The 24,087-nt window shown below is 39.6% G+C and overlaps 1 pseudogene; it reads right to left on the bottom strand.

The window, feature by feature from the left end:
- Window positions 1-23,853, bottom strand: part of LOC149180274 (uncharacterized) — a 41,677-nt pseudogene extending 17,824 nt beyond the window's left edge.
- Window positions 23,854-24,087: the final 234 nt, after the last annotated feature.

The raw sequence follows: 24,087 nt of genomic DNA, 5'->3' as shown, positions 1-24,087 counted from the left end.
TGTCAGTAATAGATAAAGGAAAATTGAACAGAAAGTAGATGGACTATACCTTTCTGGTTGCCTTCTTTCTTGAACTAATCTTCTCACACCTGGAGTTTGTGGCTCTTCATCTTCTAATTCCTCCTCTGTTGTAGATTCTGATTCTTCCTCCTTAAGCTCAAACTCTATCTTCTCAGGTTCCTTTGGTTGGAATTCATGTTTAATAACATCTTTGACCTCTCTGAACACCTCATCTTGGCTGTACACAACCTTCCGTGTGACTGGGTTCCAAAGCTTATAACCCTTAAAACCATCCTTATACCCAATAAAGATGCACTTTTCAGATTTACTATCCAACTTGGTTCATTTCTCCTTTGGAACATGTACATATTCATCACATCCAAATACCCTCAGATGTGAAAGAGATGGTTTCTTACCAGTCCATACCTCTTGTGGAGTCTTATCCTCCAACGCTGATGAAGGTGACCTGTTGACCAAGTAACATTTAGTATCCACTGCCTCTGCCTAAGATTCTTGTCTTAACCCGGCACCACTAAGCATGCTTCTTGCCCTTTCCATCAACGTCTTATTCATTCTTTCTACAACTCCATTTTGTTGAGGTGTATATGGAGTAGTCTTCGGTCATGCTATACCACACTTCTTACAGAATTCTTCAAATTCCTTACTACAAAACTCTCCACCATTATCTGTGCTCGGCATCTTTATCTTCTTCTCTGTCTGGTTTTCCACCAGAGCCTTAAATTCTTTAAACCTGTCAAAGACTTCAGATTTCTTCTTAAGGAAATATATCCATATATTCCTTGAGAAGTCATCTATAAATGATACATAGTACACAGACTTACCTAGTGATGGAACCTTCATAGGTCCAAACACATCACTATGCACAAGCTCTAATATCTATTTCGCCCTCTTACCATGAGAGGGGAAACTCACCCGATTCTGCTTCCCATATACACAATTTTCATAGAAATCAAAATCCAGAGAGCTATTACTCATACCTTCTACCATACCTTTACCATGAAGTATTCAAAGGCCCTTCTCTCCAATATGTCGAAGCCTTTGATGCCACAACATGGTCTTCTCTCCAGAGACCACTAGATTTTCTGCTCCACTTTTAGGAACCATAAAATTGTTGCAGCCATCAATAACAGTGCTACCTTGCAGCTTGTACAGAGTTCCAATCGGAACTCCCTACATCAATACCAGTGCTGTTACAGGGAAAAGTGTCTACTCAGAACTTCTCATCCCACTAAGGTGTGACAGCTGCCTTAGAAACAAACAAAGTAAAGCTACTTTCATTTTTCCTTTATGAATTATAGATAGAGAGGAACAGAAAGACCAACCTCTGTCTTGTGCTAATCTCCTGATTTGATTCCTCTCTTCCTTGATAGTCTTTCGCTACTTGTTCCCTTGCATGCCCAGTTTCACAAAGTACCTGTAAGATCACAGTAGCATAGCACTATACAAAGACATGGATCTATAATCATAAACAATCTAGGATCAGATGTAAATTGACCATACAAATGCAACAAACAACAATGACACAAGAGTATGGAGGAAAACTTGAATAGCTTTTATTGATAAACAAGAAAGAGCCAAGAGGAGTTACAACCAGTTGTTCTGACCCAACATCAACCTCTCAGCAAGGAAGCCCCTCTTCACCTCATACAAAGCTTAGATCACCCAACAATCTGATGTTTGTCTCAAGAAACCAACAGCAATTGCTTACAATATGCAAAATTCCAGCCTCTGGATCTCTGGGATGAGGGATCCATATATAGATATCTGTAATGGAGATGAGTCAGCTTATGATTTGATTAGTGTCTTCCCTCTGATTGTTCTTGCTTCCACTTGGAGATTGATGATCTCTTACTCATCCTTGGTCGAATTCAGAGAGGCAAGTGTCATAGGAGAAGTTTCTAGAAGCTTCCATTGCCTCTCCACCTCGCGGAATGACACTGCCATTTGTCATTTCTCGCCCATCACACCCTATAGAAGGGATTTTTGAAATGCAACGCACCCACACAGTGTACTTAGGAAAGATGCAATGCACTTGGCCAGTGGAGCAGCTGAAATGATCCTGTTTTGACCAATTATGAGCAGTTTTTCATGGAGAACTTCCGGGAGAAGCTGTAATCTGTTGACCTTGTTCCTTTAGGGGTTAGAACAACACTTTTAGGGACTTAGGAGCCCTTGGTTTATGGAAATTTCATGCTTGGGGTTGTAGTGCCCAAAAATGTCTATAACAGTTGCCCCCTAAAGCATGAGGTCGTTAATCTTTTGATGTCGGGTGAAATGCTTTATCATGAGGATCCGAAGTTCTTTCAAGCTGGGAGGAGACCTGTAATAAGACACAATACAATACATTATCTTCATAATATTTTCATGATCTAGCTGAGGCGGGCATTCCCATTAGCTTTATAAATTCATTTTCATGTACATAGGACAGACAATCGTCTGAGTGTAGACTGATGATTCTGATAGAGCCATCATCCCTTTGATTGGATGATTATCTGTGCGGCAATGATGTACAATTGATGTTTTTATTTTCCTGAATGTATATCGCAGCCCGGATAGATGAAACTAGATCCGGGGTCTTCAATCTCGTTCGATCTTCACTCGAAGTACAAGTCTATCCATGTGAGAAATGTTCTGAAGTCGAACGTGGAAAGACATCGCTTGATTACCAGCCAATGATGTAAGCTGTTAACAAGCGCGAGAGGAATCACTGAAAATGATAATGACCCTCAAGGTACTGCAGTACAATTCACGTGGTGTGAATAAAGGACTTGGCGTCGAACACTACGCAAAGCCCTTTCGGTCGAAGGTCATTGATGTAAACCTGTCGCCGGAAGTGAGAAACTTGCCATTGAGGCATGCAAGCTTCAAAGTACTGAATGGGGTGTTCCTAGATCACCTTCTTGGATAATGAGCTGATGTCGACAAGAAGTGATCCGTCATAGGAGGGCCTTAATGAATCCCACATCAATGACACGGAACTGAGCAAATGATTTTAATGGAGGTGAAAACGGTTTGGTGATATAAGGTTCAGGGTGGTGGTCATGAAAGAATGGAGTATAAATGTATTGTAGTGGGTGAGACACAGGTGAATTCTCTGAATGACCTCTCTTGAACATATCAGCAACACTGACTTGATGGATTGGTAGCATTAACCCCAAATGTGGATGGTATGATGGGACCATGGTGATGTGATCGGTGAATGAAACAACCCAACCTGACTTGGATGCGGAGTGAAAGTGTCATGTTCAAGAGCGACTTGCTACCAACAAAGTTTCTTCAAGTTTTCTTCCCAATTTTCCCCAGTCATTGCTGACCAGTACCTCTTTATTTTTATCAAGCTTGAGGAGGATAACATATGCTTGTTCTATAATTTGCCCTTCGGGCAAACCCATCGCTATGTTTTAACGAGCCTAGCGATAGTGAAAATCGTTCTCGTCTATAGACAAGTTTGTCGCTATTAAAATTTTAACGAGTTTAACGACAAAGATAACTCGGTCCTTTTCAATTTTAGAGAGTTTGAAAAGGAACGTAAAGGTAACTCCAAAATTCCTTTTTCGTCATCTAATCCCTTAAGTCCGAAAAAGTATAAAACAATACAGAAGGGATGAATTTTCGATACTTTTAACGAGCCGAACAAAACAAGCGCTCGATCTTTTTGTGTAATGATCCCTCAAGTCTAAAAAGATTAAAATTTAGAGGAGGGATAACACTTCCGGTCCATTTAACGAGCTGGAGAGGCCAATGGCTCGACAATCTTTTCATATTTTACGAGTCAGTTGAAAAGAGCTTAAAGGAGACTCGTCTTTTGAGGAACGAGTGATAAAATGGGTAGCAACTGATTCCAGGTAAGGTTTGGAATTTTCCAATCATGGCAGTGTTACAAGGATGGCTAGTGAGATCACTCTTCGCAGTTGTTCCTCAAAATGGGTAAACAATCAAATGGAGGTGAATGATCGGCCAATGCAAAAGTGGAGGTGACGGTGCAAACACGACCAAGGCTTTAATGGCTGAAGTACTACATTCACGATGGTTATTTACCGGGGAATAGTTCATTTTTTAATGAGCTTAAACGTGGGGGGAAACATTTGCTCATGGCTTATGTTTATTTTTTAACGAGCTTGAACTATGTGCTAAAACTGCTCGATGCGGGTTTATTTTTTAACGAGCTTGAACCTTGCGGTAACACTGCTCGATTAATCCAGTCATATAATAAGAATGTCCCATTTAAAACGGAAATTTTTAGAGTTTTTCCCCACATCCTTTCTTAATGCAAGTTAGGAAACGACCAATTCAAAAAACATATAAATGATCGCTCTTTGCTTGCACGCCAAAAGGTTTGCATGCCCCCAGGTATAAAACAGAATTTCAAGGTTACCTCTTCTTCTTTCCTTTAAAACATTTGTTTTACTGGGAGAGGTCTACCTCTTACAGGTTACCAAAGATTGTTCTATTCACAACGTAAACAAAACACTTCTTCGGCGATGTCTACCGAAATAGACAAAGGTGAGTGAAGGAGGCTACTCCACTCATGTAACTTTGACAAGAGAATCTTGTTCCAGAATAACTCCCTCTTCCAATCACGGATGGGAGTACAGACCAGTCATATATCTCTCGTGGAAACCTACCCTATACCCGAAGTTTTCCTACCTAAGCAGACCAGGGTGCATGCCCCCTGGGTTTCAGTCATGTCCCTCGAATCACTCGCGCTCATCAGGCGGGCGGACTGGAGATTGAGACATTTCTTGCGTGAAAAGACCATTCAGGGATGGTATATGACTATTTGCTATGCGTAAACTGGGGAATGAAAGTTGGTCTACGAGCTTGACCACTCTTCCTTCATGTGGAAAACACATTACTCTAAAGAGTGAGGAGACAATCGCTCCCAAGCAATAAATATAGTCTCGTCCAAGGAGTAGATTATAATCCAGGGGTCCTTGAACTACTATTACGTTCATGTGAATGGTTTTTCCTCTCAATGTTATGGGCACATTGGGAAGGATACCTAACGGTTGACTGGTTCCTTTATCAAAGCTTGTTAGATTTCTCATCTCAGGCAAAAGCGATGGCAACCAAGCGCTTTCCAAGCAGTCGAGGAAAGGATACTCACAGAAGCCCCTTCATCTATGATGGTACCAGCCATAACCATTCTATATATTTGAACAATGATTCGGAATGGTACACTAGCTGGTAAACAGGGTCTGCCTAGTTGATTCCAATCGAAGGAGACAACTAGGTTGCTTGGAGGTGGGACCGAATAGATGGTCGGGTACAACTCTGACGAACTTCCTTCCTGTGGTAAAGGAACGGGTAAATTTCCCCCATGTTCATTGGAGTCTGTGCTTATGAAAAGAATTTGGACGGTGTCATCCTTGTTCTCTTCGGTGACTGTATCATCTGAAGATGGAACCTCTGAAGGCAAGACTGGGTCAACTGTCGCCTCGACCTTTTGACTTTCATCTGGTATGGGTTCAGATGGTTTGTCTTCAATGATAGATGCTTCAGCCGACCACCTGAGCGGGCCAGCCGGATTTTCAACTAGTGACGGACTCGGCAAGAGTTTTTTATATCCAGGAGGAAGTCGTAACGGTGAAACCGGACGATCGTCCAAAACTCTTTTAGCCTCGTCTAAGAAGGGACAACGGTGGACGACATGATCGCCTTCGCACAGTTTACAAGGAAATCTATATTTTCCTTTTTGTCCTGGGGCTTCACTTTCACTAGTCGACGGTGTGTTTTCAACATGATCATCAGAGGTTGATGACACCGGGTTGTGCAAACGAGGAGACCAGTCCCTTAAGATCCGAGGGATGCAAGGACAATCTCTATGATAGTGGTCTCCTTTGCAAATGACACATGGCGATTTAGGCCTGGTCGGTGCAGTGTGTGGATTTTCGCTAGATGACGCTCGTTTGCCCCCATTCGCTTTTGGCTCCTTCTTCTTCTTCTCTTTCTTCTTCTTTTCCTTCTTCTTCTCAGGTACTTGACTTTTGGCTTTACCAGCCCCATCAAGCGAAGAGGAAGGAGGAGAGGAAGAATTAGAGGAAGTAGAAGGTTGGTGGGTAGCTCTGGACTAGTCTAGTTGCTGATTCGATTGTTCAAAAATTGCGGTGTTCTGAATGACAGAGGTTGAGAAGAGCCATACAGGCAAGCCGATTGTCAGTCCTGGAAGCAACAATGTGGCCATATGGGGTGCACCAACATCTCCCCAAGAGGAGAAGGGACTAGGATTTCTTCCAAGGGGAATTCCTTGGTTGGTGGACTCCATTTTCTCAACCCAAGATCAACGTAGGAAAGGGTAATGAATATTCCGTTTAAAATAAATTTTAGACGCTTTGACACAACTCGTTTTTTCAATTTTTAAGAGTCGAGAAAAAACAAAAGATGACTCTAGTCTCCTTCGATTTTTAATGAGCCTGAAGTGACAAGTGCTCAGATGGACCTTTTCTGTTAAAGAGTCTGAAAAGGAATGAAAGGGACTGCTCTGGAAATCTAGGTAGAGGGATTACCAAACCAATCGCAAAACTGTAGAATAATTTTTACAGTACGGCAGTCAATCTTCCCGAATGCTGTGTTCAGTGCATTGCGATCGATAGGGCGGCAGACACGGCTTCCTATGGATAAAGGATTAAGCCTATTGGGGTCTCCCAAAATATACTCGACAGTACGTGGGAGCACAAGTCCGTACTGGCACTTATCATCTCAAAGTGGAGGAATCACCCAACCATCAGAGAGAACAACAGTTACCAGGCTTTACGACGCTGGAATACATCTCTAGCCTAGACTTCTAAAATGTTGTGCATTAAGTTCCAAAGCATTGTTAGATTCATTGAATTTATTTTATAGTTGATATTGTTTATGAAGTTTTCCTTTCAGGTTCACCACGAGATGTAGATGTAATTCCTAAAATGCAATCTAAGATGATAAACAAACTTTTTATCTTCTTTGTGCAATGAAAATCCTAGCTACTAAGGAAAGAAAGACAGAATCTTTTCACAAAGAGCAAAGAGCACACTCTAAATGCACTTTCCTAAATCAAACCAATCAGACTGTCTATATGCAAATGCACATGCATGTATTTGTTTTCGACTTTCTTAGTATATGAATGATAAAAAAAAAGTTGATGCACAAATCTGAATTTCTTTTCAAGCGACAGATATCAACAAGTTTCTTTTCGAAATAAAAAATGGAGATGATCACAACACCTTACGATTTTGAAATGAATACTTGTTTTTGACACTAGAAAATTACAAATTCAGACCGAAAACAATAGTAACGGGATAATCGACTATCAACAGCAATCAAACTCTTTCCTATGATTGAAATCGACACTTGCGACAGTTTCAAATCAAAGGACGACAGTACAATTATGCTACTTTTGCAAAGGAGAACTGAAAATGACACAACAAACACACAAAAACATTTACAGTTCTTTTGTACAAAGGAGGCGGAATAACAGCAAGGAAAAGGGGTTTCAAACAGACATATACTGATCACAGGCAGCAAAATTCAGGAATAGAACTGGAAAGAATGAATCACAGAAACCAAAACTGCACAAAGCCTAGTCTGATCAGCGCACCTATAACACAGGGAATTTGAAATGCAGCGCACCTTCTCCACTCGGGAAGTGCGCTGAAGTTCAGATTCTCTTAACAGTACCTGCGCTGGGCCAGAAACGAGACTCTGTTTGGGTTCTGGGTCACAGTTTGCAGTTTAGTTCATGGGTTTTGGCCGAGCAAAAGGTAATCAGTAATGCAACAATCAGGGGTAGATCTAAGGAGGATCTAAGAGCTATCACAAGGGCAATCAGAGAGTTTGTGAATCAGTTGTTTAAATCATAAACAGATCCCGTAGATGGACTAAAGTAGCATTTACCTACTTTTCATTTGTTATGGCAAATGCAGTTCGAATGCTACCTGTAATTTTATGAAATAGACAACAAGAAGATAAAAAAACAAACTAATTCGTCCCTAGTGGAGTCGCCATTTTGTTACAGGGAAAAGTGTCTACTCAGAACTGCTCATCCCACTAAGGTGTGACAGCTGCCTTAGAAACAAACAGAGTAAAGCTACTTTCGTTTTTCCTTTATGAATTATAGATAGAGAGGAACAGAAAGACCAACCTCTGTCTTGTGCTAATCTCCTGATTTGATTCCTCTCTTCCTTGATAGTCTTTCGCTACCTGTTCCCTTGCACGCCCAGCTTCACAAAGTACCCGTAAGATCATAGTAGCATAGCACTATACAAAGACATGGATCTATAATCATAAACAATCTAGGATCATATGTAAATTGACCATACAAATGCAGCAAACAACAATGACACAAGAGTATGGAGGAAAACTTGAATAGCTTTTATTGATAAACAAGAAAGAGCCAAGAGGAGTTACAACCAGTTGTCCTGACCCAGCATCAACCTCTCAGCAAGGAAGCCCCTCTTCACCTCATACAAAGCTTAGATCACCCAACAATCTGATGTTTGTCTCAAGAAACCAACAACAATTCCTTACAATATGCAAAATTCCAGCCTCTGGATCTCTGGGATGAGGGATCCATATATAGATATCTGTAATGGAGATGAGTCAGCTTATGATTTGATTAGTGTCTTCCCTCTGATAGTTCTTGCTTCCACTTGGAGATTGATGATCTCTTACTCATCCTTAGTCGAATTCAGAGAGGCAAGTGTCACAGGAGAAGTTTCTGGAAGCTTCCATTGCCTCTCCACCTCGCGGAATGACACTGCCATTTGTCATTTCTCGCCCATCGCACCCTATAGAAGAGCTTTTTGAAATGCAACACACCCACACATTGTACTTAGGTGAGATGCAACACACTTGGCCAGTGGAGCGGCTGAAATGATCCTGTTTTGACCAATTCTGAGCAGTTTTTCATGGAGAACTTCTGGGAGAAGCTGTAATCTGTTGACCTTGTTCCTTTAGGGGTTAGAACAACACTTTTAGGGACTTAGGAGCCCTTGGTTTATGGACATTTCATGCTTGGGGTTGTAGTGCCCAAAAATGTCTATAACAAGTGCTCCCCAAACCATCTTGCAAGTATCTTTCTCGAACACTATCTTTACACCTACATCATCCAGCTTGCTTACAGAAATCAGATTTCTAGCCAATGCAGGAATATGTAGAACACCCGGAAATGTTCTAACCCTTCCACCTTGCAACTTCAACTTTACTTTTCCACGACCAACGATTCTAGCCTTCCTATCATCCCCTAAGAATACATCACCACCATCGTATTTCTCATACTCATAGAACGACTCTCTATGGGGAGTGAATTGAAAGGATGCACCTGAGTCAATCAACCATGCCTCATGATCTACATTTGTACTTGAAGAAGCCAAGTACACATCTCCACCTTCATCTAAGGTGGTTTTCACCTCTGCAGAAGGAGCATCAAAAGATCCCTTTGCTTTATCAGGAGCTTTAGATTTATAGTCCCTTTTGTATTGCCCTTTCTTTCCACATTTCCAGCACACCACCTTTACAGGTTTTCCTGGAGATTTAGATCTCCCTCTATATTTATATCTCCCACTCGATGACTTATTTCGTTTCTGTTCTAGGACCGTCCTCGTATAGACAAGGCATCACCATTCTGGCTCTCCATATTTTTCTGTCTCATCTCCTCCATAAGCAAAGCTGAGACTATTTCATTAAACTGCAAGGCAGTTGCATTGCTACCTATTGCAATAACCAGACTATCCCACGAATCTAGTAGAGAACACAACAAACTAATGCACTTATCTTCATCTGAAATTTTAATATCAACAAATGCTAACTAACTTACCACAGTATTAAATCCGTTCAGATGCTTTGTCACGGAGTCTCCATCTTCCATCCTCAGGTTATACAGCTTTTTCCACAGGAACAGTTTATTCACCAGAGACTTAGATTGGTACAAAGTCCCTAACTTGTCCCACAAAGCCTTCACCGTAGCTTCCCCTGATACATTCAACAATAGTGAATCTGAGACACACAATCGTATTATGCTCTTTGCCTTCTGATCCAACTTCTTCCATTCTTCATTAGACACTTCCGTTGGTTTAGTACCTAGATCTACTACAATCCACTAATCTTTATCCACCAATAGATCCTCCATCTTGAGTTTCCACAACTCAAAACTCTGACCATTAAATTTCTCGATCTCTATCTTTCCACTGCTCGCCATCTTCTTTCACTGCCAGAATCAATCTCGCAGATCTCCCACTGAACAGGGTCTACCATAGGCCCGAGCGAAACCCCTCAGCAACAAAGGCATCCCCTTGAAGCCAAAACAGCTCTGATACCAGATGTAGGTTTTAACCCCGTATAGAAATTACCTGCATACGAATTCTAAAACACAGAAAATAAACAATGTGAGAGCTTAACACATAAAACACATATACACAAAGATTTTCCCCTGGATCCCAAAACCGGGACTACCAGCTTGATTTTCATTATGTTATAATACATATTTATACATGCCGAAGCATTCAATACCATCGACTGAAAACCATCGTGTCCAAAAACATGTGTGAAAATCATGCACAAAACCATAGGTGGGTCCACCCAACCTAACATAGGGTCCAAAACCAAAATTTTCCGGGCCGCTGCCCCAGACCCCATAAAATGGGGTTACGGGTATGCCTCAAACCCCTTGTGACCCCCCTTCCCCACTACACAATCGGCACAACAAAGGGTGGCTCCGCCCCCCTTCTAACCCCCCCAGTTAACTACGTGGGATAGTCATGGAAAGAATATAACACAACCCAACACTAGTGACCCCTGAGCCAAACTGTGGGTTGCAGTAAAGCTAGGATTTTGTTGCCTCGGTGGGCCTAGGATATACGGTAAAGCCAAGAGGTTATTTCTCCGTTAGCCCTAGTAATCCCAGGTTTGGGATATGCAATAAAGCTTGGAGAGTGGGTCTTGATTTAGGGCCTAGTGATCCGGGTTTGGATTGCGGTAAAGCTTGAGAGACTAGGAGACAGGAAAATTCCTCATGGTGTAGATGGAGAAATCCGATGGCATCCATGCATGTTTTGGCCTAGTGATCTGGTGGAGATCATGGTAAATCCTGTTATGATATGTTTATTGTGTTGGCCTAGTGATCCGAGATTGATTATGGTAAAGTTTGGTTTCTGTTGATGAGGGTGAGGTGGTTTAGCCTCGGTATTCCCTGGTTGGTTCTTTTGGTTTGAATCCCACATTCATGCTTGGAATATGGCATAGGGGTGACTGGCTGAAGAGAGACTTGGCTAAGCTAATCTATGGCCAGGTGGAACATGGTAGTACCATCTCCATTTGGGTTTTTCATTCATTAATGAGAAATTCATTCCCTTGGTTTTCATGTGTAGATGTACTTGTTTATATATGGATTTTATGGCTAATATATTTATGGTATTTCTGTGGTTACTATGCTCATTATATGTATGTTTTATGAAAATAGATCTCAGTATGTTTTTACTTGTAAATGAATGGACAATGTATTTATGACCTAATAGATGATAATGCAGCAAAATACATGAGGGGACAATGGTTCTTAGAAATTCTCAGATAAGTATGAGATCCCTATGCTTAATTCTATTGTTTACACTTGTAGATTACATGTTTGTGATATGATTGACGAAATGCATTTCATGGCTAGTAGGGGTCTGATTAAGGGCTTGTTTAACTAATTTCTTCTACTTCATTGTTTCCCTGTTATTTTACTTCCCTTAAGATATCATTCCATTATGGGCATTGACCTAGGCTCTGGGTTGGAAAAAGTGGCTCAAATCCCAAGGATGTTGGCACAAAAATGGACAAATTGGTCCCTAGACACTAGCATGCAAGCCTGTGAGAGCGTCCAAAGGTCCCTAGATGTTAGCATTCCCATAAAATGAGAGTGTCCAAAGGGAAAGTGATCAGAATCGTCAGTGGGACCCAGGGCCAAGCTGCCTGAAGTTTTTTCATGGTTCTCAGGTGTCCTATAGCTGATGTGGAAGGTCTTTTTTTTGTGTTTCTATCGATTCCATTTCCTTAAGGTCACATAGGAGGTCAAATCCAACCATAGTATCCTTTCATCGCATGTTTACCCCGGTTGGTTGGTTACTTGGGTAGATGTGGGAGGAGGGTGTTACAGAGTCATATTAGAGCACGAGTCAACCCTCAGATTGGATGGGATATGTGTTGGTCATACATTCATGTCTGTTGCATATGTGTTCCTTATTCTTGTAGTCCATGTGTTTGTTGGATTTTCATGGTGTTGATCATGGTTGTAGTGATGTCGCCATGTGAAGGTTTATGGTGTTTTTGTGGAATGTGTCGTCATGGGTGTATGGATATATATGCATTTGTTATGCATGTTAGTGTCTATATGTTGCTATGCATGCATTGTCATGGTTATGGTTATGCATGTATGGTAGGTCAAACATGAATTATGATGTCACTATATGCAATTAGTTCATCATGATGATATGGTATGTTATGATGCTAATGTGTTGGTTGAGATAAAGCAAGAGATGAAGATCATTAAAGTGAATTTGCAGCATTGGACCTCGAGGCAAGATCATGTCATCATACAGGTTTGTATGTTGGTCATGCAGGATTATAGGTTAAGGATTGTTATATGAATTATGGTTATGTGTATGCCTTTCATTCTATTGAGGTTATGGTTACATACATGATAGATGCTAGTTGATTAGTGTAGTCATATGCACATGTATCATATAGTCATGAATGATAGTAACATGTGGTTGTATGCATTACTATTGTTGTTTTATGTTAGACAACTTGATGATTATGTTATATGTTGTTGATGAATATGTTATAGGTTAACTTGTTTTTGTTATATTCTAGTAAGTTGATGATTAGGGTTATAGCATTATATCTTCATGTTATATGTATCATGATAAATTGGATTGGCCTATGCAGATGGTTAGGGTTGTGACATTTAGGTATGAGTCGACCTATTGTGACATTGTGTTGTACTAATCTAGACTAATCGTACATATGCAATTGTTATGCATGAATGACAAATGTTTATGCGCTATTGATGTGAACATGTTAGTTAGTTACTAACATGGATATCATGACCTTATTTATGGTTGAGTTGATATGTTATGAAGCTATATCATTCTAATCTAGCTTGATTATGTAGACAAGGTAGCCTCCCCTGAGATACATTAAGGTATAAACTTGCTTCTGTCATCTACTTTGTGCTTTAATGTTTGATTATGCCATATATTTTATGTTTTAGTGTTTGATTATGTCATCTAGTTGATTTATTTAACATGGTATGTTTTCAAGTTGGTTGAATGTTTGATGAATTACATAATATGACTATGTGTATGTAAGATTGCATGAAGTATTGATTTTGTTTTAAGATGGTTGTACTAACATATATGTGTTGAGATAGTTGATATGTACTTGAGTGTAGTAGGTGACGGTTGTAGCATTATGCCTAATGACTATGAGCTAACTATGGATTATGACATCATTGTTAGTCTTGGTAAAGGTTGATTTCAAATTGATAGATATGATTGTCTTGATATTTGGGACATGTGGTTGACATGTGTAAATAGATTCAGGAAACATGCTTGGTATTAGCATGACAAGGTAATAATTGATTTTATTATATATACTTAATAGCTATGTGAAGTGATAACATATAGTAAGACTCAATTGTAGCAAGGTAAATGGTAAAAGAAAAGGAATTGGGAAAGAATTCATTTGGCTATGTTAGAAACCCTAATTCCAAACAAATGAGTGTTTTTCATACAAGAAGCCTTCTTAGCCTTGATTTTATCTGACATTATGCAGATGTGTATTATATTTATGAACATGTATTTGAAAGGTACATCAACTAGTTGTTAGTTATAATTGTTTTCGTCAAAGGATTGGAGTCCCTTGAGAGATGGCTTGGATGTGTTCAGTCGCAAGCAACATGCTTGGCACAACAAGGTAAGGTAACTGGTTTATTGTTGTGTTTATTTATGCACTGATAGTTATGTGTTTATGGTAGTATGATGTAGTGGATTTCATGGCAAGAGGTTTCCATGAAATCTTGAAGAAGGCCCAGGTTGAGCTTTCCTTAGGAACCATGGGAGTTGAGTCACGATGTCTGTTGTTAGTCTTTTGCTTTTGGTATTTTGTGATTTATCGCATTTTATTGCGACTTTTTTATGTCTGATGCATAGCTATGCCACTTTGGTTGCAGTTTCATATCATTTTTGGTTCTTCATGTTTTTTTTCTTATTTGTTTCTTATCTTTCCTTTTATGCTTTGAGTCTTGGGAATTGGTTGTGAAAGAGGAAAGTTAATGGAGCTCAGGGAGGGATGGGTGGCACCCAGTAGATAACGTAAGACACGTATGAAGCTCAGCGCATGAGTAAGCATAGCAGAAGGTAAGACTATGAAATTCGGTTGGATTGGTTGGGTCCATTGTGGTAAATGGACGATGGTAGTACATACATGAGAAAGGTAACCATAAAAGGTAAAGTAAATGGATATGAGGAGTAGGATGCCTTGGCTAAGTTGGAAAATGTGGTTCTCAATGTTGTGCATGCTATGCACAAATAAGGAAGTTCTCTTAACCTAGACCTTATGTTATCTGGTAATTATGTTGTGATCATGACTAAGTGGATGTTTATATATGTATACATGTATGTATTTATTTACGTCATTGTCTCACAGGATGATGATTATTTTATGCTAATGATTATATATGTATGTATGTATGTATGTATGTATGCCATTCTTTGACAGGGTTGTCAAGGATCATTCTTGTGGGAGAATGATTGCTTACACAAGTGAATGGCATGAGGAGATTCCTGGTTCATGAGGAATTGAGTAGGAAGAGTAGCTTGATAGATCAGTACCATGTGGATACAAATTGATATTATGTGATTACACTATGTCTATGTTTATGTTATGGATAGGCCAATCCCAAGGGATATATCAGGGAAATGAAAGCAGTGTGGTTTACAACATGCTAAGATCAACATGGATGGTGGAAAGACACTGGAAGCAAGGTTGTTTGGTAGAGACAATGTGGTTTTGGGTGTGTGGTACTAATGTTGTGCATGTGTTGTATATGTTGTACATGTTGCATATGTGATGTTGTGTGCATACGATGTTGTGTATATATAGTGTGTGTACATGTTGTTTATGAAATTATTATGTACAAGGTGGTACAGATAGTGTTGTGTGAATATTGCATATGTAGTGCTAGGTATAGATGGTGCTATGTACATGTTGGATATGCGATGCTATGTATATATGGTGTTGTGTGCATGTTGTACATATGGTGCCATGTATATATGGTGTTGTGTGCATGATTTTACAAGTGGTGTTGTGAGCATGTGGTGTCGTGTACATGTTGTACATATGGTGTTGTGTGCAGGAGGTGTTGTGTACATGTCATGCATATGGTGTTGTGTACATGGGGTGTTGTATACATGTCATGCATGTGGTGTTGTACGTCTAGTATTGTGTACACATTGTACAAGTGGTACGATGTACATGTGGCATTATGGACACGTTGTGTAGGTGGTGTCATGTACATGTGATGTTTTGTACATGTTATGCAAGCGATGCTATATATAAGTAGTATTGTGTACATGTTGTACATGTGTTACTGGTGTACATGTGGTATTATGTGCATATCATACATGATGTGCTGCAGGCATGTGGTACTATGTATGTGCATTGTGTAGTCATGGTATCGTGACATGTGTATTTGTTATGTTTTACTCCGTGTACATATATGTATTGTGTGGGGTTTTACATTGGGTATAGATGTATGTATTGTGTTGTACGTCGGGTGTAGGTGTATGTATTGTGTGGTAGTGTACATTAGGTGTAGGCACATGTATTGTGTTGTGTTGTACACTTAGTGTAGGTGTATGTGTTGTATGTCAGGTGTAGGTTCATGTATTTCATGTTGTTGTATGCCATGTGTGGTTGTATGTGTGTGACGCACACTATGTGTATGTGTACATGGTTTAGGAGAAGGAATTGGGTGTTTGTCTAGTGTGGCAACCGATCCGATGTGCGTACAGAATAAGGACAAAGGTATACACTAAGGATTGATTAAAGGATAAGTATCAATATTTTATTTCAGTTTTATTATGCATGTGATTTATGATCTTGGTCAATGATGATTACATGTGATCTATGATTCTGGTTTATGATGGTTACATGTGATTTATGATTTTGATTTATGATACTTATGTTTTGAGATAATGTGATGTGATATGTTTATTCATGATGATTTGATCAAAAAATTAGTTTGACTTATTGTGACAGGAAGTAAACAGGATTGCAAGTGTACCTTATTGACGAGCTACCAATGAGGTATGATGTGAATTTATTTCAATTTATTTTAAATCTAATGGAAGTTATGTGCTTTATACAGGAAGCATGGAAATGACCCGTTGGGTGGTTGAAATTGACTGCAAGCATTAGCAACGTCAGTGAAAGAAATTGGAACAAATAGCAGTATGCTTGTAAAGTACTTTAGGAGCAAGGCCATTGTGGGACATTGGTACCCAATAGTGTCCATTAATTTCCATGAGCATGATATAACTAGTATGATGGTTTTGAGGCAGGGATATGCCTTGGTTCTTGTATCTTCTGATGCAAAGAAGCCTTGCTAAGGGATGGACTTCTCGGAATGGGGGTGCCAGCGAAACTTGGAAGGTGTGTGACTGTATGGAAGGGGGTGACCGGATTGCCTGAGGACCATGTAGAAGAGAAGGGAAGGCCGGGTATATATTTGTTTTAGTCATTAGCATTGCCAGATGGAATCAGATGCACATTGGGAGTGTGCCCTGGAACAATGATTTGGTAATTGTTCACTGAGAGGAAAATTGGCACAAGATTATAGTGCTGGACATTGGATGCAACTTTGACTTTGACAATGGATTTTGGACATCCTGGGAAGGAGGTGAATCATGTATTACTTTGAGGGTGGAGGTGTGAGCCTCTGTATTCCCTTATTGCAGATGTAGGCATTGTATCCTTTTTATTTGTTGGTTGAGAAAATGTGCATATGTCTATGTGTATATCATTGTAAATATTGTATCGAGATGATTTATAAAGCTCCATAGACAATATGAATATTTGATGGGTGAAGCAAATGTGTATGTGTGTATATGTGGTTATTAATGTAAATAACGTAACGAGCTATGTCATAAAGCTCCTTTAAACTATATGTTTGTCATGTTTTAGCAGATGGTCATTGTAAATACTACAATGAGCTATGTTATAAAGATCCATGGGTAGCATGTTTTGTTTTTAGCAGTCTTGATTGTTATAGGTGTCATTGAAAACCGAGGATGGTGTTCCCCCAAGGGGGAGGGTTCTATAATGGCCCTGGTTAAAAATCCATGTAAAAATATAAAAGGCCACATTGATGGAACATGTATTCCAAGCTGAATGGTGGGCATAACATCCTAGTGGGTGTTCATATCAGTTATTATGGAGAAAGGAAATTGGCAAAGGAAATGGAAAAGGCTTTGGAAAGGCAAAATGGCATTTTGGCACATCTATTTATGAAAATAATGGAAATTAGGAGAAAAGGGAGGTGAAAGGTCACAAGTTGCATGTGACGAGGAAAATGAAGGAAAATAATGGAAATTGAAGAAAATAGAGCCCTCATTCATAAAAAGGCATATGAGGATCAGTGGGCAAGGCTTGGTCAATGTAAACTTTTGTCAGTTTAGTTTTAGAGCTCTCTCATTATTCTCTCTCTCTCTCTCTCACAGACACACACTCACTCACTCTTGGACACTTAGATTTATCTTGGAGCACTTTGGCATTGGAACAAGAAGGGAAAATAAGGCAAGAGGAAGCAAAGATCAAGAATGGAAAGGAAGAATCAAGCATCTACAACAATATTATTTGTAGGTATCGATTTTCATGTGTATTTTCCTTGCTAGATTTGGCATGCATGGTATTGCATGTGGTTCTTTTTCTGTTATGGAATGGGTTTTGCCAGGTGTAATAATGTTTTCAGCCTAGCCTTGCCATTTTTGGATAGCCATGATGTGATGGGGTTCTCATGTTTTGGTTAAGTTGGATTTCTCGATGGATTCGAAGCTGAGTGAGGTGGATCTTCAAATGATAGAGCACATGGCCTAATGGTCCTTGAACCAGACTGTGGATCATGGTAAGTCACTGGCCTAGTGACCCCTGAGCCAGACTATGGGTTGCAGTAAAGTCAAGATTGTGCTGCCTCGGTGGGCCTAGGAATCCTTGTCGGTGAATGACAGGATATACAGTAAAGCCAAGTGGTGGTTTTCTCTCCATTGGGACTAGTAATCGAAAGTTTGGGATATGAGGTAAAGCCTGGAGAGTGGATCTACGTTTATGGCCTAGTGAAGGTTTGGATTGTGGTAAAGTTTGAGAGATTAGGAGATAGGAAAATTCCTAACAGTGTAGGTGGAGAAATCCAGTGGAAACCATGCTTGTTTTGGCCTGGTGATCTAATGGAGATCATGGTAAATCTTGTTATGATATGTTTATTGTGTTTGCCTCGTGATCTGGGATGGATTACGATAAAGCTTGGTTTCTATTGATGGGGGTGAGGTGGTTTAGCCTCGGTATGCCCTGGTTGGTTCTTTTGGTTTGAGTCCCACATTCATTCTTGGAATATGACACGGGGGTGATTGGCTGAAGAGACACTTGGCTCAGCCAATATATGGTCGGGTGGAACGTGGTAGTCCCATCTCCGCTTCGTTTTTTCATTTATTAATGACAAATTCATTCCCTTGGTTTTCATGTGTAAATGTATTGGTTTATATGTGGATTTTATGGCTGATATATTTATGGTATTTTTGTTGTTACTATGCTAGTTATATGTATATTTTATGACAGTAGCTATGTATGGTGGTTAGTATGTTTTTACTTGTAGATGAATGGACAATGTATTTATGAACTAATAGATGATAATTTAGCAAAAGACATGAGGGAACAATGGTTCTTAGCAATTCTCAGATAAGTATGAGATCCTTATGCTTAATTATGTTGTTTACACCTGTAGATTACATGTTTGTGATATGTTTGACGAAATGCCTGTCATGGCTAGTAGGGGTCTGGTTAACAACTTGCTTAAATAATTTCATCTACTTCATTATTCCCTTGTTATTTTACTGCTCTTAAGATATCATTCCATTCTAGGCAGTGACCTAGGCTTTGGGCCAGAAAAAGTGTCTCAAATCCCAAGGACACTGACACATAACTTGATAAATTGGTCCCCAGATGTTGTCATGCAGTCCTATGAGGGCGTCCATAAGTCCCTAAACACTAGCATGCCCATAGCATGAGAGCGTTCAGAGGGAAAGTGATCATAATTTTTAGTGGGACCCAGGGGAAAGCTGCCTGAAGTGTTGGCATGGTTCTAAGGGGTCATGTAGCTAATGTGGAAGGTATGTTTGTTATGTTTCTATCAATTCCATTTCCTTAAGGTCACATAGGAGGTCGAATGCAACCATAGTAGCCTCTCATCGCATGTTTACCCTGGTTGACTGGTTACTTGGGTAGATGTGGGAGGAGGGTGTTACAGTCTACTTCCCTATGAGGTGGCAACTCTGAAATATCTGCAGGAAATACATCTTGAAACTACTATATAATTGGGTACCTTCTCAAAGCATCTACATGCTCAAATTCCTTACCTTTGTCACTAGAAATGTGCATTGCAAATAAAAAACACCCTTTCCTGCAACTACACTTGGCCTACATAGGCATCACCATCCTAACTAATGTTTCTTTTTTCTTACCCCACAAAAATATTTGTTCCCCATTGTCATCCAAGAACTCAATGGATTTGTCATAAAAATCCACCTTGGTTCTATGAAGGTAGAACTAATCCATGCCCAACAACATACTGTATGATCCCAATGGTAATACATTCAAATGTGCCAAGGTAGGCACACCATTCAAATCAAATGCACAAGCTCTTACCCAATGATGAAATTTCTTCTTTGTACCTATAACCAACTGCACTAACCAAGGCACTACATGCACTTCTTTATCCAAATCACACTTATCGACCAAGTTAGGATTAACATAATTATAATTAGATCCAGGATCAATCAAAATAGAAACAACTTGATCACAAAGCTTATCATCCATCTCAATGATAGATGCCTGATGGTTTGTCTGTTTGTTATCCAGTGATGCATAGATCATAGGAATACTTTGCCCAACATCTCCCACTATATGTGCCTCATGAGCACTATATATTTGCGGCCTTCCACCCTGATGTTGTGGAAAATCTCTCATATGATGCTCTCCTCAACAAGTCCAACACTGTAAAGGCTTCTAGCCTTCATCCTTATTTTTTCCCTCAAATCGAAGTCCCTGTCCTCTGTCATATGCATTGAACATCTTAGATGGCACTACATTCTCTTTATTACCTGTACCTTGAGGTATTTCTCTCTTCTTGTCCCATTTTCCTTTTTTCTTTGCATTACATTTCTAGTTTGGCTTAGTCTCATATTTGCAGTTCAATTTCTCATGGAAATGCTTTAGCTTTCGAATGGCCTCCTCCAATGGTCTAGGCTCATCGAAAATAATCCTATTTTTGAATGCAATCAATAACCCACTATTGAATCTATTATCACTGAAAATATTTCAAAGGAAAAGGATAAGGTAAGGGAGAATTGGTCTTGGTTATTCTCATGCTCCTTTCATGCATAAGAAGCACTTGGAAAACTCATGATCAGCATACATCAGAGTTATTTGAAGGCTCAAGCAAGGCATGTAAGGTATAAACATCAAGCAAAGGCAAAACAAGGAAAGGAAAGACTTTTATGAACTCCAAAGTTTCATGTTATGAAAACAGCAGCCAACTTCCAAGGGGATTACCAAGCAATGGAAAACTCATCTCGGAAAAGTAAAAGAGGTTTTCATTATTAAGATACTAAAGTACAAAAGCCTCTTCCACTTTCTTCAAATCCATTATTATTTGAGAGAAATGAATGATCAAACGTGCGCTACGAAACTGTTGTAGGTGCAAGTTTTCCACAGGCATATTTCTCTGTCTGAAAAGGTAGTCAACTTCCAGGAGATCTCTAAAGCAACTGAAAGCCTATTTTGGGAAATGGAAAGAGGTTTTTATTCCTAAAATACTTAACTAGAAAAACCTCCTTCAGTTTCCTCAAATCCATTATGATCTGGGAGAAATGAAGGACCAAACTTGCGCTACGAAACTGCTGTAGGTGCAGTTTTCTACAAGCTTATTTCTCTGTTTTACACCTGTTTTTCAAAGACACATTCTCGGCGGTAGGAAAGGTGTTTCAAAAAACCAAGAGAGGTTTTTGTTAAGCACGGATTGGTTCACAAAATCCTCCTTCATTTTTTCCAAATACATTGTTTATGAGAAGTTATGAGCTCTGTCCCAAGACCCATTTTTCAGCCAGAACAGAGCAAAGGACAGTTTCCTAGTTTCTAGGAACATCAAAAGGATGAGTCATCAAGGGCCAGCTGGAAGGTTATGAGCACCATCAAGTTCGACTTCATGGAGTTTTAGGTGTCAAAGAATGTTTTAAATGCTTAGATAAGGTTGTTATAATCATAATAAGGAGTTACACTCCTAGATGTATTAGGTCTCTAGAACTCCTAGTTAGCTGTCCTTTGTATTAAATAGTTAGTTTTAAGTGTCAATAGGTGTCAAATTAGGAGGAATTCGAATTCCCCTCATGCTGGAGGAAGGAATCTACATGAACTCTATATATGGGAGAAGAACTAATGTATTAGGGGTTGGAAATTTCAAGAGAAACAGTGTATATTATGTTATTGCAGAACACTGTATGTTTTATGTTAATGCAGAAGTTTGGCTTTACTACTCAGGATTTAGAGAGGGTTTTATGTGTTTTATTTCCTCATGGATTTCTTCATTTGCTCACTTGCAGTGGTATGAACACATGTTACTTAGAATTCATTGATAATGCTCTAACTTCCTTCATGTGTTCATAGACTGTGTTTCCTATATCATGCCTCTGTTTTGCTAGTAGATTAAAACTCTTTATGCCTTGACGTCCATGTAAGCTGATCTGTTGTTGTACTAAAACATACTCTGACTCCATAGCCCAATAGATGCTTGTTGATTGGCATTTCAACCATTTATACATTTTCATTTGATTTCAATCTATAGAATTAGCCATCTTATTCATTGTCCAAATCTTTAATCTTGTGAGAGAGCCCTCTCAGGTTGGGGAGGCTAAGCCTCAACCAAAAGTTGGTTTGAAAGAGTTACACAAGGTCTACCTGATCAGCAGCCTTTCAGGGCTTGATTTTGTGATAACAGAATCTATGAATATTAGCCTTCTCCTCCTTGAGGTAAGGCACATGCCTCAGTAGCTCCAAGAACCTGCTAGTGTACTCCTCATCTATCATCAATCCCATCTTTAGATCATACAATTATTTTTCCCTGTCATCAAAGTATCTCTTTGATAGCTACTTCTTCTTGAATAGTCACTCGAACAAATTCCAAGTCAAGTACTCCTCATTCATACCTCTGACATTCTTCACATCTTCCCACCAAAAATCTTCTTTTCCTTTGAGACTAAATGTAGCTATTCTAGATTTCATTTTCTCTAAATAATCATGCAACCTGAAGAAATTCCTCATACCAAGCAACCATGCCTCTACATCCTTTTATTTCTTCATCTCTCCATCAATTGTAGGTGGATTTTCTTTCTTAAAGTCATCTGAAAAATATCCCTTGTCACTCCTCCTGTAAGGATGATAACGATGCTGATCTTAATGCCTGTCAGAACCAGAACTAGAATAGTACTTGTGTCTACCGCCTCTCCTATCCGGAGTGTCTAAAGACCTACCCTCTCTGATCGTGTCATCTCTATCTAACCTGTACCCACCAGGAGACCTATTTCCATATGCCCCATTAATTTTTTCCTCTTGATCATGGTTGATCTGAAGTGGTCCCTATCACTGCAATTATAACAAACTCTGAAGTATCATTGCATTTACCTCTGCTTGTTTCTCTTATGTCTATATGATTCTATCATTATCTTCCTTACAACTCCTTATTTATACCTTTAAGCTTCTGAGTGTGTCTTCCAAATCAGAAGAATTCCCAACACCACGTTTCTCATCTAATCCACAAGGAGAGTCTTGGGAACTATAGTCTACTATCTTGCTAGTGATCTTTGATATTCGTCCTGCAAGGTATATCATGTCAACTAAACCAAATCACAATAAACCAATGTACCTTAGCATAATTTGGGGAGGATACCTCATCTGCAGGATCAACAAATCATCATAATACATGTATAACATAGTCATGATAGCATAAAGAAATATAACACATAAGCATATAAGCATATAACCATCATTCTAGCTAGATTATAGTCATCAATGCATGACCATATCAACTACACACAAAATGACCTCATGTGTGAAGAAAACCACCACATCACTGTAAACTTGACCACATGTGAATACTAATGTGCATAAGCAATGCATAATCAACCATACACTCATGATGACACACTCCACAAGAACACCGTCAAATTCCCATGGTGACCTCACTACAACCATAACCCATACCATACAAATGCAACAAGCACATGCTCTTACAACACAAGAAACACATAGGAAACCTACATGAATGCATGACCAACACAAAGTACATCCAGTCTGAGGGGTGAACCATGCTCTGATACCACTTTATAACCCACTCCTCCCACAACTACCCAAGTAACTGGCCAACCGAGGTAAACATGTGACGAGAAATTATTATGACATGATCTGACTCCCTATGTGTCAGTTAAGGAACTGGAATCAGCGGAACATGTCACACATACCTTTCACATCAACAACAAAATTCCCAGGAGCCATCCCAACCACTCAGGTAACCAACCCCTGAGACCAACTGAGGTTTTAGACCATTAAAACCCTGGATGCTTCCTTGATACAAACAAGCATGCTTCCAGGAGGCTCCAGACACTGCCACAACATGGCTATTCCTACGTCTGGGGACTTTTCTCCTTAGACCTGTGCTTGTGACTCCGGGATTTGTGCCACTTTTTTAAGACCGGAGCCTAGGTCACTGCCCAGAAATCAATGAAATTT

Source organism: Pinus tabuliformis, chromosome 3_2, assembly GCF_031772625.1.
Source record: "Pinus tabuliformis cultivar Carrire ecotype Pingquan chromosome 3_2, CPIR1, whole genome shotgun sequence".
Classification (NCBI taxonomy): Eukaryota; Viridiplantae; Streptophyta; class Pinopsida; order Pinales; family Pinaceae; genus Pinus; species Pinus tabuliformis.
Note: the sequence above shows the minus strand (reverse complement) of the source record. Positions and strands in the feature narration are given on the sequence as shown.